This window comes from Odocoileus virginianus, chromosome 31 (genome assembly GCF_023699985.2).
Source record: "Odocoileus virginianus isolate 20LAN1187 ecotype Illinois chromosome 31, Ovbor_1.2, whole genome shotgun sequence".
Classification (NCBI taxonomy): domain Eukaryota; kingdom Metazoa; phylum Chordata; class Mammalia; order Artiodactyla; family Cervidae; genus Odocoileus; species Odocoileus virginianus.
In genome coordinates, this window is record NC_069704.1 from 6,996,305 (window position 1) to 7,013,574 (window position 17,270).

At 51.6% G+C, this 17,270-nt stretch overlaps 1 protein-coding gene across 1 annotated transcript in view; it reads right to left on the reverse strand.

The window, feature by feature from the left end:
* Positions 1–17,270, reverse strand: part of PAPPA (pappalysin 1) — a 259,266-nt gene that overhangs the window by 91,157 nt on the left and 150,839 nt on the right. The gene's annotated exons all lie outside the window — the stretch shown is intronic.

The window sequence follows — 17,270 nt, forward strand, 5'->3', positions numbered from 1 at the left end:
CCCGGACAGCAGAGCCGGGCCTCGGGCGCGCTCAGCGCCGGAACCCACACACCCGTTTCGAGGAGGCGCTGGGCAGGGGGCTCGGGCTCCTCCAGCTAGTAAATCCTCTAACAAGGGAGAGTGATTAGTGTCGGATGTGGCGGTCGGCTTTTGTGCGGCTGACAACTCGTCCCTTTAGAGGCCGGGCCGGGCTCATTTCACGGGGGCCCTCCACAGGCTTGTTCCCGGCTCCGTAATTACGCCATTCACCAGTCACCCAGGCCCGCCTCTGAACTCCTGACCCGGCACTGAAAGACTTGGGATCTCATTACTAATCTCTTAAGCCACCTAGTCCTCCAAAATACATCCATTTAAGTTGGAGGCCAAGGCTTCGGGGGTGGGAGCCAGAGAGAGGGAAAGTCCAGGAGAGGCCCTTCTCATGACATGGCCATGGGCCCGCTCTGGGACCTGGGGCCGGAGCCACAGGGCAGCTGGCCGGGCTGGCTCCGGGCAGGACAGCCTCCCCGAGGCTCAGGACTCAGCTCAGAGACTAGGCTTTGGGATGGGGAGGGCATCTGGACCCACCTGTTTGTAATTTCAGGGGTGCGGGTAGGGGATGAGGCCCGTGTTTGTTTTAATTATTATTATTGTTGTTGAAAAGGGAGGGGAAAAAAAATGAGCAGAAACTGCTAACATCTGGAGGCTGCTGTCCAGTTACGTAATCTCCCGAAGCTGAGGAGGGACACGGGATCCCCAGCCAGATGGTCCGTGGGTGACTTCACGGTACACATGTCTCCTCTGGCAGTTAAGATGCTGACAGGGTGAGAAGAGTGGGTTGCGGGACCTTCTTAAAATTCTTGAGGGGTGAGGGATGGGGGCTTGAGAGGTTGCTCCCAGAGATCTCAGTTTTCTTTTGGAACACGCAAATTTTGCTCTGGCCAAAGCTCATGTACTTCTTGTATTTCGCTCTCATTCATTCATTCATGCACTCATTCAATATACACTGACATGACACCTATTACGAGTTAGGATCTTTATCTCATGATGTCTAAGGAAAATGGATCGCAAAGAAGGGGGGAAAAGGCCATAAAGATAAAATCTCTTCCCCAAAAGAGCTCCCAGACCCAGGTGGAGGAGAGGGTGGAGGGTAAATGATGATGCCAGCAAGCACCCACCCAACAACGTGGTGGGCTCTTTGCTCAAGGTTTGTGCAGGCTGAGAGGAACTTGGAAAAAGAAGTTCCCAGACAATCCGTGCCTGAGCGCCAGGCCTGACATGACGAATCTTAATATCAAGAGGCTGGAGAGCAAGGGCTGGAGGAAAAAAAAGGGGAGAGAAGGAGAAAAACTGGGCCACAGCTGAGCCATGACAAACCCAGTTTCCCAGATGATGTCAATAGCAGAAGCATGAAGGATAAAGTTCGAGATGTAGAATTTTGCTGCAAACACAATTCTGAGGACATTAGTACTTTTTTTTTTAATCAACATTGCTAACTTTATGTGTTTCCAAATTGTACTGAAAGTAATGAATGACATTTCATGAATTCTAGATCAGAATATAAAAGCAGCCTAGATTCTGGAAGAGACCAAGAGGGTGCTGTTATCTTCAACTAAAAGGTGCACTCAAATCTGGATCGAAACCCAGAGATACTGGCAGCGTGAGATGAAAATTCGGAGGCATCATCAGCCTCCAATATGAATCCTGCAGCAGCATGAATCCGATGTGTATTTCAGAGATTGGCCACACTGTCAGTTTTAAAACAGGACTTTGAGTGTGGAAACACTTCCAGTTCTAGACCAGAATATCAGGATAGTGTCATTCTAGTAACAGGGCCAAGCAATGCCATCTGCTCTAAATCCAGAACCCCCAAATGCCTGTGCCAGAAAATCAGACACCAAAGACAGAGAACCCAGATCCAGTGAGCTTTACTCTAAAAGGCCCCGTCCACAGGCTCGGGAGTGGAATTGGGAGACACAGCCAACTGAGGAGCAAAGACTGAACGGGGAAATCTCCAACACAGCTCGGAGCTACTCGGACTCACGGGCCGTCTGCGGAAGCCTCCGGGCTGCTCCTGTGCCTACTCTGGGACCCCTGAGATGTGCGCGGGTTAATCAGGGAAATGGTGACCGTGTCCAAGCTTGGGGCCTGGTCACTGAAACCCCTGGTTAAGCATAGTTGAGCAGTGGTTAATGGCAGTCTTGACCACACTGGCCCATTCGAGAAAGGTCAAGGGAGTGATTTTTCACTTAAAAACAGCTGTGCGTTAAAAGAACAAGACTTTCTCAAGTTCATAAAACTAGGAGTTTCCAGGTTGTTTTTGTGTTGTTTCTCCCTTCCCCTTCCTCATCATCTCCTACTTTCCTAATGAAGATGTGTGTGTCCCAAGCTGTGACCAGGATGAAGGCCGAGTCACACTGCCTGCAGGGAGCCCCACTCAGCGCCCAGGTCACGCAGAGCGCCTTGTCTTGGGGTCTGCCCTTCACCACAAACCTCAGGGTTTTCTGATCCCCTCTGATCACCCTGGGAGAAAGCGCTGGAAACCCCCGAGTGCGTGCCTCTCCTCTTTGCTTTTGAAGAGCAGCAGTCCTCTTGGCAGGTCTGCTCTAGTTTGATTTCTCCAAGGAAGGGGCTCTGAAGGATGCCTGCTCTGATGCACGCAAGGACCCAAGGACAGAGCTGACATATGCTTTTATCAGCAGCCTGCTGACCTTCTGGCTCAAATGAGGGCTCACATTCTGAAGGACGGGGGTGGCATCTCTCTCTGGCCTTCCTCTCCAGATTTCAGCAGGAGGGACAGTGACATGCAAATTGGGAGCTCTGCCTATCAAATGTCTAATGGACACTGCTGACTCCCGTGTCCACCACCCCAGCCACAGAGCTCTCTGAGGGACAGAGGCCATCTGCAGTGGTGCTCTCCCCCAGGGACCCTTGGACGAGGCAGCACACATCTGCAAAAGAGCAGGGTGTTGAAGCAGCTGTTCTGAGACACGGTCCATGGGAACCATCCCAGTATGATCTGGGATCCACAATATGACCTTCTTAACAATCCTACACCTGCCACTTTGTTGAACTTTCCATGAGCAGTGGAAGTCACACACATCCAAGAGTGCGGGCCAGAATTCATTGACATCATGACTGAATCCTCTAAGACGCCTCAGTTCCTCCACTGAGAAATCAGATGACGAGAGCTACTTTGGAAGGTTGATCCAGGGTTCAAAGATCCCTTGCACATCCAAGTGCTGACAAACAGCCCTGCAAGCCAGATACACGCTTAACATTCCCCTCCAGTGCCCCTTCTCACTTCTTTCCTCCTGGTTCTAGAAGAAGACAGTCCTGGGCATGAATTCTAGATTCCCCTGCCTCGCCCCTAGCTGGTTGTAGAAACTTGGGTAAGTTATTAATACTTAACCTTTGTGAGTCCCAACTTAGTCCTTTGTAAACCAGTGAAAGTCCCTACTTCCCAGAGGGGCTGGTGGGTATAAATGTGCTAAAAACAGAGTGAAACTCTGGGCAGAGAGAGAGAGAGCCAGACCATTTACGTTGCTATCATTGTCAGCTATTGTTATTACTATTATGTCCCTGGTAGCACTGTCATTTATTATTATTTAGTCATTCCTTTGCATCTGTCCCCTCATTATTTTTATTATCAAGTGACCTTTGTGAGTCTCAGCTTAGTGCTCTGAAATCAGTGAAAGTTAGTCATTATCTCTTAGAGGCGTTGGCGGGTGTAAATGTGTTATAACACCGTGAAACTCTGCGTGCTTTCCAGGTAGCAGACTCTGCTCTAGACCTGGCATACCTCAGGGTGTAAGATGGAGCCCAGATACTTGGCAGTTATGGGGCCCGTGGTATGGAAAACCACAGACACAGGTGGATGCAAAATACTGATAAAAGCTGCTTGTGCTGGGCCACGGATGGTTCCAGAAGCGCTATGTGGTATCAGAGAGTGAGGGCTGCACACGGGCTGGGCTGGTCAAAAGAGGCCACATCAAAGAGGCACTGGTTGAAGCAGACCTCGAAAGGTACTTAAGCTTTAAACGAGAGGCCTTCCCTGGTGGTCCAGGGGTTAAGAATCTGCCTACCCAGGCAGGAGACCCAGCTTCCATCCCTGGGCCGGGAAGATCCCACGTGCCGCGGAGCAGCTGTGCCCGTGAATCACAATTGCCAGCCACCACTACTGAAGCCCGCACTCCAGGGCTGGGGTGCTGCAAGTACTGAAGCCCGCCCACCCTAGAGCCCGTGTTCCGTAACAAGAGCAGGCTCTACAGCGAGAGGCCTGGACACCACAGTGAAGAGGAGCCCTGCTCACCTGGAGAAAGCCCGCGCAGAGCAAGGAAGACCCAGCACAGCCAAAATTAAAGAAATTCCTTTTTAAAAGGTGGATGATTGAAGGATGGCGTTTCCATGCAGAAGAAATGGAAACTCCAAGGTCTGTCTGCGGACTGCAGATGGGTCCATTCTGTCTGGCAGGTTCATGTCTAATGAACCTGTTAAGACAACAGGCCGTGAGGAAAAGCTGAGGGAAACAGACCGTGGGAGGCCTTACCTGCTAAGACTCTGGGATTTTATACGCCGTGGGGAACAATATAGATCTTTCACAAGCGAGAGATCCCTGAGACCAATATTTATTGTCAACGATGGAAGAGGTACTGCAAAAGGAAAAATCCTCCAATAAAGATACTTGCAGACTTAAATGATTTAAGATGATGTATCACAAAAAAGATAAATATGTCATATTTCACTTTGGGAACAAAAGAAGGGTTACTCCAAAAAAAAAAAAATTCTTGGGAGAAGTAGCGTGTCTACAGTAAAGCACATGGGCCGTGGAGCCTGAAAGCACTGGCTTCACTCCTGTTCCACCACCTGGAGGAAGGGCTCTATCTGGACTTCTGCTTCCCCATCTGGGAAATGGGAACACACTTCTTACTAGATTATAAGGATTTAATGCCATAACCAAAGTGAATCCATGTAGACAGCAGTTATTACCTGCCAAGCAATGTTCCATATGCTCTCTGTGGGCCGTTTGCTAGAATACTCGCAGTTGCTAGTTCGTCTCCCTATTTTACAGATGAGGAGACGGAGGCAGAGAGAGGCTACAGTCGCCCTGGGTCTCACCACAGGCGGCAGCATGGGGATGTGATAGACTAGAACGGCTCCAGTGGGGTGACTCAGGGTCTGCTTGTGGCTACTTCATTTTAAATCCGTTAGAGGTTCAGTTCCTTAGTTCCCTGAGCCACATCTCCAGGGTTCGATACAATAGGTGGCGAGGCGCAGTGGTGCCAGGATAGAACACTTCCACTGTCACCGGAAGTCCTATCGGGGGGCGGATCTGGAGGCTGGCTCTCTACACTGACCCGATTCTACCTTCTCTGGCACATAAACCGGCCACAGCTCCCCAGTGCGTGTCAGTGTATCTCCTTCCTGCATGGCTCTGCATTACTTCTCTCTTCCCAGACCCCTTGCCTCAGGCAGCTGTGTTGCAGACCTCAGCATCACCCTGGCAGCAGCCACCATTCCTAAGAGCAGCATCCGGCCAGCAGGCCAGATCTCTCCCAAACTCACGTCTCTTTCCCAGGATGGAGACAAATGCAGGCTTCAGGCAAGCATCCCCTTCCACCAGCTGGATGCATGGGTCCAGTTTGGGAAAGGTCTCAGGGTGGGCAGGAGCCCCCCGAGGAAGGCTTTCTGGACCCCCCAGCACAGAAGCTTGCCCCTCACCACGGGTACCTGTCACGTGCCTCTCTGAGTCCACTTCTCCCTGAGAAATGAACACGCTACAAATATATCCTGGCACATGGATCTGGCCAAAGAAAGGTGAGTTTTAAAAAAATCTGTGTCTGGGGTGGTGAGGAGGGTAGAAAGCTCTTTTTGGTCTGATTCTACAGACATCGGGCTTTCCAGGAGGCACAATGGTAAAGAATCCGTGTCAATGCAAGAGACGCCAGAGACACACATCTGATCCCTGCTTTGGGAAGATCCCCTGGAGAAGGAAATGAAATGGCGACCCACTAATCCACTCCAGTATTCTTGCCTGGGAAATTCCATGGACAGAGGAGTCTGGAGGGCTCTTATGATCCATGGGGTTGCAAAGAGTCAGACACAACTGAGGGAATGAGCATGCAGCTTCTATAGATTGTCGAGGTTAATTTTTAAAAGGATGTTGGGGTGGAGAGTGGGGGGCAGGGGGGTTGCAAACCAAACAAATGAACACACACACACAAACCCCCCCAGAAGCAAAATGCTGTGCACAACCAACATCCAACTCTCCTCAGACCCCCATCCTTCGGGCCTGGCTTGAGAAAGTTTACTTCCAGACTTGAAGAAACGAGCATGTGGTTTTGGGGACAGAATCCAATACCGCCGAAGCCGCGGGCTCAGCAAGCTCAACCGGCTGCTGCTTCCTAAGCGTATTACGGTCTCGGAGAGCAAACGCTGTTTACATATTTGACATGTTTCTTGGGTACAGGACATGAAACTAAATTATACAGCAAAGACCATGCTGGCTAAACACCGGTGCCCCCACTTAAAAGAACAACAATAATTTAAAAAAACAGAAAGAAGAGAAAATGAAAGACAAGGATGGAGTTGGGTCTTGAGAGAGCCTGAGTGGACGGCAAGGAAGGAGGGAAGGGGTCTGGTCCTGAAGGGATGAGGAGGGAGGGATGATGTGGAGAACACAGACAGCAAGATGGGAGAGGGATGGGCTGAGAGATGCAAGAAAGACAAAGGCCTAGGGATCTTGCAGGAGGGGCTGTGGTGTGAACTGGCCTGGCCATGTCTGCTCTCCGCAGAGAGCCAGTGGAAGCCACCCCAAACCACAAAGCCTGGCTTGTTCTTGGGCTGCAAGACAGGAAGCGACTGGCAAGCGAGAGCCTTCTCTGCTCCACAAAGCACCTTCCTGGTAACCCGTGCGTGTCTGCTGCCCCGGCCAGCGTGCCCTCCCCCGTCAATGTGCGTGTCTCTAAGAGTCACTCCACGTGCCTGCGTGCCACAGTGGTTTGCCCAGGTTTTTCTTTCCTTCTTAGAAGTACCTGTGTCAGTATTCCCTGTCCTCCCAGGACACTACAGATGCCTTGAGGGTAGGGGTTGAACTCTTCATCTCAGCCTCGACTCCCTGCTGAAAAGGATGCTCTAGACATAGTGAAAGGTTGAAGGCCAGAGGAGAAGGGGATGGCAGAGGATGAGATGGTTGGATGGCATCACCGACTCCATGGACATGAGTTTGAGCAAGCTCCGGGGGTTGGTGATGGACAGGGAAGCCTGGTGTGCTGCAGTCCATGGGGCCACAAAGAGTCGGACACGACTGAGTGACTGAACTGAACGGCGACATAGTAGGTTCACAATAAGACTCCAGTGGGTTTTGAATCCAAATATCAGAATTGCTTTCTAACAGATAGGGATTGAGGGGTTTAGGGAAGTTATTTCATCACAGCTGACTCTTCAGTGAAATATGACCAAGAGACTCTCAAAAGTCTCTCTCTGCTTAGATTTCTGTAGTCCTAAAGAGTGTTCCTTTAAAAATAAGAACACAGAACTCAATATTTCCTCATTGGATCCCTCAGTTGCTAAACTCCATGGACAGAAAGAAGCACTTCTTTAAAAAGTTTTTAGTTGCTATCAGAAGGAAAACTACATCTGTGGATCAACTGTCTCATCCTTGACAAGCACCTGCCATAGAAAGCTGTCACTCCTGTTTTATAGATTGGGTAGAGGCAAGGAGAACCAGCTTGCTTGGAGGGACCGAGTTGGTAATTGGTGACCCTAGAATCAGAAGCCAGGTTGAGTTGATCCTAAATCTCATTTTTTTTTTTTCTATAAAACTCTCATCATTCAAAGTTGGGGAGGCACAATCATAGTGTCTAGCATTTCACAGCTTTGAATACAGCTTGAAACAGTGAAGGACTTAAGAAGGGAGCAAAGAAGAGGGGTGGAGGAGAGTCTGGTGGAGACCTTCACTGGGGTCATGAACAATTTGATAGATTTAAAGTACCCCCCACTCCCCGCCCACGTTTCCATGTCAAGTCCAGGATGTTATAACCACCAGGGCAAGGGGGTCCTTTCTGATGCAGGAACTGACTTAGTCTTCTGGAGGGATTTTTGGGTGTCCCACACCAGTGGGACAGACTGTGACAGGCCATGGGACTAGCTGTTCTGTCTCCTTAGATGACTCACACATGTGCTCTTGAAAAATCATTCAGAAACCACCAGAAGAAAGCAGATCCCTTGGGTACTTGGGAAAACTGCTTGGAATCTTCTCGGACATTTTGGCGCATCCCCTTGGCCTCCCACTTCCCCCACCACCAGCAGATGCTGTCCCATTTCACCAGCGAGAAGACATGAACACTCCGGTGAAGGGACCTCAGCACTGAGTACTGAGCCCACAATTGCCCCCCAACGCGAGCCCTTTGCCAATACGAGCATCAGCAGAGAACGGCTCATCCATGCAAAATGTCCACATGGGGCTGTTTCAATGCAATACCAGTAGCTGGTGCAAGAAAAGAAAGAAGTAGAAGAAAGCATGGCACAGGCAAGACTGTCCACCTCCCGCACGCATGGAAGGCAGCTCTTCATTCTGAGATGAGAAGTGAAACTTCAGAGTTTCATAACGTGCTTCAAACCCCTCTTTCAGGAGGTGCTCCTAGAGGTCAATCCTCACCCTCAAATAAGCATCTGACCTGTTGGCCCCCAACTCAGAACCTCAGAGAAGCTCCTCATCACACTTGGGATAAAGTGTAGGGACTTCCCTTGTCCAGTGGTTAAGACTCTATGCGCCTAGTGCAGGGGGCCTGAGTTCAAACCCTGATCAGGGAGCTAGATCCTCCATGCCACTAAGAGCTTGTGTACCACAACTAAAGACCCCACATGACCCAATAATGACCCAAGATCCTGGGTGCCACAACTGAGGCCTCGTGCAGCCCATAAATAAATAGTGAAGTCTAAATTTCAAGCATCTGAAGGCGGCTCCCACATCATTTTCATAGCCCATCTCTCTTGACATCCCCTGGATCTCATTCTTTATTTCCCCCTGAATTTCTTATGGACCTTTCGTTGGATGCCTGTCTCCCTGTCTCTCTGACATGATCCAACACCCCTCTACTACCCCAGATTATCCTTCCAGTTACAGCTCAGTGATCACAACCAGAGGAAATATTCACCCACCTTCCCCTTGACTCCCCGGTCCCAGCACATCCTAGCCTGCACTGTGGAAGCCTGTGGAAAGATCTCTTGCCCTCACGTCCAGAGGACCCAGTAGATTTCCACTCCCTCCCCCTAGACACAAGGATGCAGCAGACATAGATACATGGTCCCTGCATTATGGGCCTAAGACTTGGGGGCATCAAGGAATGCGCACCTCTTGCGATTCCCTTACAGACATCTCAAGGTTTCCCGGGTAGAGCACATGGTTTTGCGACAAACCGGACAAATGGAACAAAGGTTCCCCTTCCACCTACAATCGTCCTGTTGGTGCTTTCCTTCATGTTCTCTCCCATAACCCATAAATAATTAGCCATGGAACCAAAAATCTAAAAAAAAAAAAAAATCTTTTTTTTTTTCCCCACATTCAGTGTTCAGCAACTGGAAACATTTCCTGAGCTTCTCCCATATTTTCATGAATGTGTTGTAAGTGACTTTCTGGAAAGGGCACCACTTAAGCGGAAAGAACGCCTGCCCGCAGGTAGAGATGTCGGTGGCAATGCAGAAACAGTGGGGCCATACTGGGGGTCCTGGAGAGGGGGCTTCCCACTATCCTCGAGGTCCTTAAATGCACACTAGGCAAGAAAACACGCACATGGCAGGCTTCCCCTCCTGTTCTCCTGTGTCAGTCACGGAAGCGGGCATGAGCTGACTTGCCCTGCACCCAGGCTCCTGTGACGAAGCCCGTGACCTGAATCCTGGTTGTGCCGCTGTCTCTTAGAAGGGTGTGCCCCCCAAACGAGCCAGCCCCTCGCTCCCAGAGTCCTACTGTCCCCATCTGTCAGAGGAGAGCAGCAATGCCTCCTTCTGCAGTGGCTTAAGTCAGATTCAAGGAATTTGATGCGGAGCCTAGCTGAACTTGGAAAATATTATTTTTATAATTTGTCCGGGACCTTCTGAAAGTGGGCAAAGGACTTTTCCATCCCTCCATGCTGGCTTTCATCCCTGCTGGCTGAGTAAGCTGATAGCAGTGCGGCTGCTTCCTCGGGAAACTCCCTCTGAATCTCAGACTCTTGGGTCTTGGCTGCTATTTGCAGCCGGACACACCCCTCCCATGGACTAGCAAGCACTGAGGGCTAAGAAAGGACCCGCGCTCCTCTGGAGTTTCGCAAAGTGCCTGCTCTAGTCCTGAGTGTGCAGGAAACTTTTGTTAATGCGACTGTGATTATTCACCCAACCAAACGCTGACTGTGCTTCTGTGCCGTGTGGCCCATTGGAACGAAGGTGCAGAGAGGAGGCCTGACACGGACCGAAGAGGGAATTAACACACGCACTGCCCGATACATGGGAAACTAACAAAAAACAACCACCACGACAAACAGTGCTAAACTTTTTCTCTGCATTCATTTCCTTAATCCCCACCAAACAGATGCCACCATTCTCTCTTTCCAGAGGAGAACACTGAGGTTCCCGGAGGAATAACTGGCTCAAAATTCCCAAATAAAAAGAAAAGCTATGAGGGCGGAGCCACCTCTGCACGATTTCCACTTGACCCCGCGGATGTCTATGTTTTCTACCTGCTCACACTCCTCAGGGTAGGATCCCTTCATATGTCCACTTAGTCAAACAAGTCAACAAATCCATCAGGGCAAATTATGATTTGCATTTTAATAGAGGCACACCATGTTCTGGATATGCCAAGGTACAGGTAATAGTGATTCTCACTGAGGTGGCAAAGGACCAATGTGTCTAATCATGGGTCAGTGGATGCAAAGTCAGAATCAGTCACAAAGGAAGGCGAGATGCAAGATCTTCCCGTGTGACCACCTGCTCAGCCTGACTGCCTTGTGATGGCAGCTTACTGCATCACAGGCACTCCACCTCATTGAGGATAGCGCTCGTTCTAAGCTAGGCTGTCTTTACTTTGGCTCTGAAACTACAGTCCCGGAAATGCTTAGTTTAAATGTTACCCTCAAAGGATCAACCAAATAAATCGGTTGGTTGACGGCAGGTCCATAATCCCTGGGAGAGCACTGTGCATTCCGATAGCCTTCACATCTCCACCACCTCCTGTGTGGGAGGGGGGAGGGGACTGCTTGGACAGGAGGGAACTGGGGTGGGTAGAAATGCAGTGGGGAGCGGGGGTGGGGGGAGAAAGGCAGTGGGGAGCGGGGGATGGGGGGAGAAATGCAGTGGGGAGCGGGGGATGGGGGGAGAAATGCAGTGGGGAGCGGGGGTGGGGGGAGAAAGGCAGTGGGGAGCGGGGATGGGGGGAGAAATGCAGTGGGGAGCGGGGGATGGGGGGAGAAATGCAGTGGGGAGCGGGGGTGGGGGGGAGAAAGGCAGTGGGGAGCGGGGGTGGGGGGAGAAAGGCAGTGGGGAGCGGGGGTGGGGGGAGAAAGGCAGTGGGGAGCGGGGGGGTGGGGGTAGAAATGCAGTGGGGAGCGGGGGGGTGGGTGGGGGGAGAAATGCAGTGGGGAGCGGGGCTGGGGGGAGAAATGCAGTGAGGAGCGGGGGAGTGGGGGGAGAAATGCAGTGGGGAGCGGGGGAGTGAGGGGAGAAATGCAGTGGGGAGCGGGGTGGGGGGAGAAATGCAGTGGGGAGCGGGGGAGTGGGGGGAGAAATGCAGTGGGGAGCGGGGGAGTGAGGGGAGAAATGCAGTGGGGAGCAGGGGGTGGGGGGAGAAATGCAGAGGGGAGCGGGGGGAGTGGGGGGAGAAATGCAGTGGGGAGCGGGGGGGTGGGGGGAGAAATGCAGTGGGGAGCGGGGGGTGGGGGAGAAATGCAGTGGGGAGCAGGGGGTGGGGGGAGAAATGCAGTGGGGAGCAGGGGGGTGGGGGAGAAATGCAGTGGGGAGCGGGGGTGGGGGGAGAAAATGCAGTGGGGAGCGGGGGTGGGGGGAGAAATGCAGTGGGGAGCAGGGTGGTGGGGGAGAAATGCAGTGGGGAGCGGGGGGGTGGGGGGAGAAATGCAGTGGGGAGCGGGGGGGTGGGGGGGAGAAATGCAGTGGGGAGCGGGGGGGTGGGGGGAGAAATGCAGTGGGGAGCGGGGGGGTGGGGGGAGAAATGCAGTGGGGAGCGGGGGGGTGGGGGGGAGAAATGCAGTGGGGAGCGGGGGGGGGTGGGGGGAGAAAATGCAGTGGGGAGCGGGGGGGTGGGGGGAGAAATGCAGTGGGGAGCGGGGCGGTGGGGGGAGAAATGCAGTGGGGAGCGGGGGGTGTGGGGGGAGAAATGCAGTGGGGAGCGGGGGGTGGGGGGAGAAATGCAGTGGGGAGCAGGGGGGTGGGGGGAGAAATGCAGTGGGGAGCAGGGGGCGTGGGGGGAGAAATGCAGTGGGGAGCAGGGGGGTGGGGGGAGAAATGCAGTGGGGAGCGGGGGTGGGGGGAGAAATGCAGTGGGGAGCGGGGTGGGGGGAGAAATGCAGTGGGGAGCAGGGGGTGGGGTAAGAAATGCAGTGGGGAGCGGGGGGGTGGGGGGAGAAATGCAGTGGGGAGCGGGGGTGGGGGAGAAATGCAGTGGGGAGCGGGGGGGATGGGGGAGAAATGCAGTGGGGAGCGGGGGGGTGGGGGGAGAAATGCAGTGGGGAGCGGGGGGTGGGGGGAGAAATGCAGTGGGGAGTGGGGGCTGGGGGGAGAAATGCAGTGGGGAGCGGGGTGGGGGGAGAAATGCAGTGGGGAGCAGGGGGGTGGGGGTAGAAATGCAGTGGGGAGCGGGGTGGGGGGAGAAACGCAGTGGGGAGCGGGGTGGTGGGAGGGCAGGATGAAGGAATCTCTGTATCTCACTCTGGCAGCCTGTGGTGTAAAGCACCGGAGAAGTGTGAGACCTGGAGACCAAATGCGAACAAGACGGGATCTTTGCAAACACTTAAACCAAACTGTGCTGAGCTTCCCAGAAGAGAGATAACTCTATACTTTCCATTTGTTCCATTTTTGTTCTGTCTCAGGGACCTCTTGAATTCCAGCAGGGCTGGGAAGGTGCACGGCCAAAACATCCCAAGAATGTCTCCTTATTATAGGATGTTCAGCCCGATGCACACAGCCAGGGAGGTGTGATGCTTCTGATAACATTTAGATATAAAACTCGATGTTCCGGGCGGAGGAGCTTAGCTCTTACCAAATTTGGGCATCTTGTTTGAGGGGGATAGACAAGCAAGACTGGGGACTTTGAGAAGTGGAGGGTTCATGCAAAAGTGGAAATGAAAATTTTAATCATTTTCTAGACTCGTCTAGCACAGAGAGGTAGAACAGCCTGCCTGCTGACTCTGACAGGGCTGCTCCTCTCGAGAGCATCCTCACATTATGGTCTTACACACGCACAAGGTCAAGGTCGGGTCTCCTTCTTCTTTGGTTTCTTCCATGGGCCCTAGCACAGAGCCAGGAACATAACTCCAATAAACGCCTGCATTTATCATTTTTGCAGCATCAGGGGAAATACACAGACTAGGACAAAACTGGTTTATAAAGAGGAAATGGACATGACTGTGGTCACTTCATCACTCTCCAAGTGGATAGAGTGTCCCAGTGAACACCAGGCTACCAGCAACAGGGACGCCTAGACAGAGTGGAATCAGCCTGAACTCAAGCTGTGGGCAGTGCCTGGGAGATTTTTGCTGTTGTTCAGCAGCTAAGTTGTGTCTGACTCTGTGACCCATGAACCGCAGCACACCAGGCTTCCCTGTCCTTCACAAACTCCTGGAGTTCGCTGAAACTTATGTCCATTGAGTCGGTGATGCCATCCAACCATCTCATCCTCCATCATTCACTTCTCCTCCTGCCCTGAATCCTTCCCAGTATCAGGGTCTTTTCAAATGAGTCGGCCCTTTGCATCAGGTGACCAAAGTATTGGAGCTTCAGCTTCGGCCTCAATCCTTCCAATGAATATTCAGGGTTGATTTCCTTCAGGGTTGATTTCCTTCAGGATTGACTGCCTGGATCTCCTTGCAGTCCAAGGGACTCTCAAGAGTCTTCTCCAACACCACAGTTCAAAAGCATCAGTTCTTCAGTGCTCAGCCTTCTTGATGGTCCAACTCTCAACATACATACAAAATTATTGGAAAAACCATAGCTTTGAAGAGACAGACCTTTGTCAGCAAAGTGATTTCTCGGCTTTTTAATATGCTGTCTAGGTTTGTCATAGCGTTCCTTCCAAGGAGCATGCGTCTTTTATTTCATGGCTGAAGTCATCGTCTGCAGTGATTTTGGAGCCCAGGAAAATAAAATCGGTCACTGCTTCCACTTTACCCCTTCCATTTGCTATGAATTAATGAGATCGGATGCTATGATCTTGGTTTTTGAATGCTGAGTCCTCAGCCAGCTTTTTCACTCTCCTCTTTCACCCTCGTCAGGGGGCTCTTTAGTTCCTCCTCAAGAACCTCACGGAGCCTGCACGGTACAACCAACGCAAAGAGCTATCCATCCATGGCTCTTTCCACCTGATTCACAGTGACATTTTTCAGGAACCCGGCTACTCCCAGCTCCTGAGCAGGACCACACATTCCCACACTCCCAGTGTTGCCTTCCAGGAGAACCTTTCCATCCTCAATTCCCCACTACGGGCTGTGTGACCTTGGGGAAACCACTCCACGTCTCGGTTTCTCCAAGGTGAGTAGTAATTCTTCCCTTGAAGAATGGCGAGGGGGTTGGTTAGGAAGCATGTATGAGGGCCTAACTCCATGGCTGGGGGACCTCGACAACCGCTGTCCCCTCCCCACTCTCTCCCCTGCGCTTCGGGATCGCTGCATGGACCTGGGCTCTTGCATCTGCAAGGCCTGCTCCTGGAAGATGCTCGCGTGTGTGTGCCTGTCTGTGTGTGTATAAAGGAGACAGAGAGAGAGGAGGAGGAAAGAGGAGGAGGAATGTATAATTGGGTTAAGGGAAGGGAAGGTGCTCACAGGGCATCTAAGAAGCCCACAGCTCCCTCTCTCAGGCCATCAACCTCTTCCCCGGAGGCCCTGACAGGGTGAAAATTAACCACCAGCCTCTTCTAGTCACCACGCAGGGTGATGAAGGGCCATGGTCACACTTCCTCCTCTTTTCTGCTGTCAGAAGGGAGCTGTGTCTACCCTCCAAGAAGAGGCTTGACTCAGTCATGCAGGCTGTGCGTGTGCTGTCTGTGTGTGTACACATGTTGGCCTGTGCACGATGGGGCTGGTGTGGGAATGGCTTCCAGGCACTCACTTTGAGACAGGGAATTGGGGGGACTTTTGTTCTGCCAGCCCCCAGACCCCCCGTCCGGCCCTGCACCCAGGCGGCACACACCTCCCCACCCCTGACCCTGTATTCTCCAGTGAGCTGATCTCATTATGGCAAATTTAGTTACAGCTGAAGTCTCCCTGTAACAAAGATTATGTCCAAGCCCAGAGTAATGGAACCTAGTCGATTTCATTAAAATAAAATTGGTTACAATGAATAATTCAATAGGATGATTTTGTTTTCTCAGCCCCTCTTTGTAGATCGAAGAGCGAGTATTTATAATGATTTTTTTTAAATTGGATTGTTGTTTAGGAAGAGATAATCACCCATGATTCCTGACAGCCCCCTCCTTCCCAGACTGGAATAATTGCCCAGGCGAAGTCTCTTTTCAAATGCTAAGACTGGAAAATTCTTTCTCTCCTTTTCTCACATTAGTAGCAATAACCTTTGGTGGTTTATAAGCACAGCTGTTACCTCAACATGTGGTCATGTGAGATTCTGAGTGTGTTAATAATACCCTTGTTTGAATGATGTTTTTAAAACATTTCTAGAAACTGGATGGCAGGGTTGAATCTGGAATGCCTGGCTCTATCACTGGCCAGCCCTGTTGTGCCTAAAGCAGGACACTCCTTATGAGAAAGGTAGCAACGTGTGTGTTTATCTACAATTAATTAAACACATATCGCTTGAACTCCTGGTCTTACCTAAAACCTGTGCTTGAAGATGGGGAACACAGTAAATAAAACCTTAAAACTCTTTTCACAAAACTAGCAGCCTGAGGGGGAAGCCGATATGGAAACGGGTAATTAGAGTTCAGAGCATGGGTTTCACCCAAAATGATCTCAGCAGGTACAGAGGTGGCATGGGGCAGAATGAGCGTAGGCAAGCATTCATTCATTCATTCATTCGGTCATTCATGCACCCAGCTGGCACTACACACGACAAACATTCGGGAATACCTTGCTTACATTTCTTTCCATCCTCCTCAGGAACAGTCCAAAACAAACGAATACATAATCTGATGCAGGTAAACGCAATCAGATAAAAGAACAAATGATCAAATAAACACTATAAGTGAGGTTAGATTCCTTTGTACCTCTTCCAGTGATGTTCCCCGGGCCCCAGGAGGAGGTCCCATGTCTCTTTCATCTAGAAACCAGGCCCCTCCGCCCTCGCCTCACCCCTCCACCGACCACGAGTCAGGCTAGCAATGTTAGAGAGGAATGGGGAGACAGAACTCTCCTGCAAGGCCAGGTGGGAGGCCGGCCTCTGAAACGGCCGTGGGGCGGGGTGGGAGGAAGCGCTGGTGTGTCTCTGGGAAACGAGAGTCTCGGAAGAAGGCAGGTGGTCACTGGGTAGGATAATTGGAGACGGGACTCTGGGGACAGCAGGGCCATCCCTAGAATCACACAAGCGCTGCCGGCCCCAGTGCTCTCACTCCCTCGACTAAGCTGATAGTCCCCTGGGGAAGAACCTGGGACATAAATAGTGCATTCGAGAATGAGGAATGAGTCACAGCTTTTGAGTGTTGGGAAGGTCCTTGGAGAGCATCCAGCTCAACTACTGTCTAATTTAAAGATGGGGAAAATGGGGCCCGGAGAAATGGGAAGACTAGCCCAAAGCCGCACGGCGCATCCACGATGGAGATACCATATTCACGAGAGCATGCTAGAGCAGTACGTGACGAGACGCCCTCCCCTGTCAAAAGTGAGAGTCGCCCAGAGAATCTGTTCTCATACCATTCAATGCCAGTGGTATATCCCAAATGGAGTGCTTTCCCCAAATATGACTTCTAGCAGGAGACACAGGAGAGTCATTACCCCTACGGCGCTAATGCTTCTTGCCCTTAAACACTCCAAATCCAACTGCTGACCAACAAGTCTCATAAGACCTCAGAATTACATTTGTCCATCGGCAGCAACATGGATGGACCGAGAGATTACCGTACGCCGTCAAGGTTTGTCAAA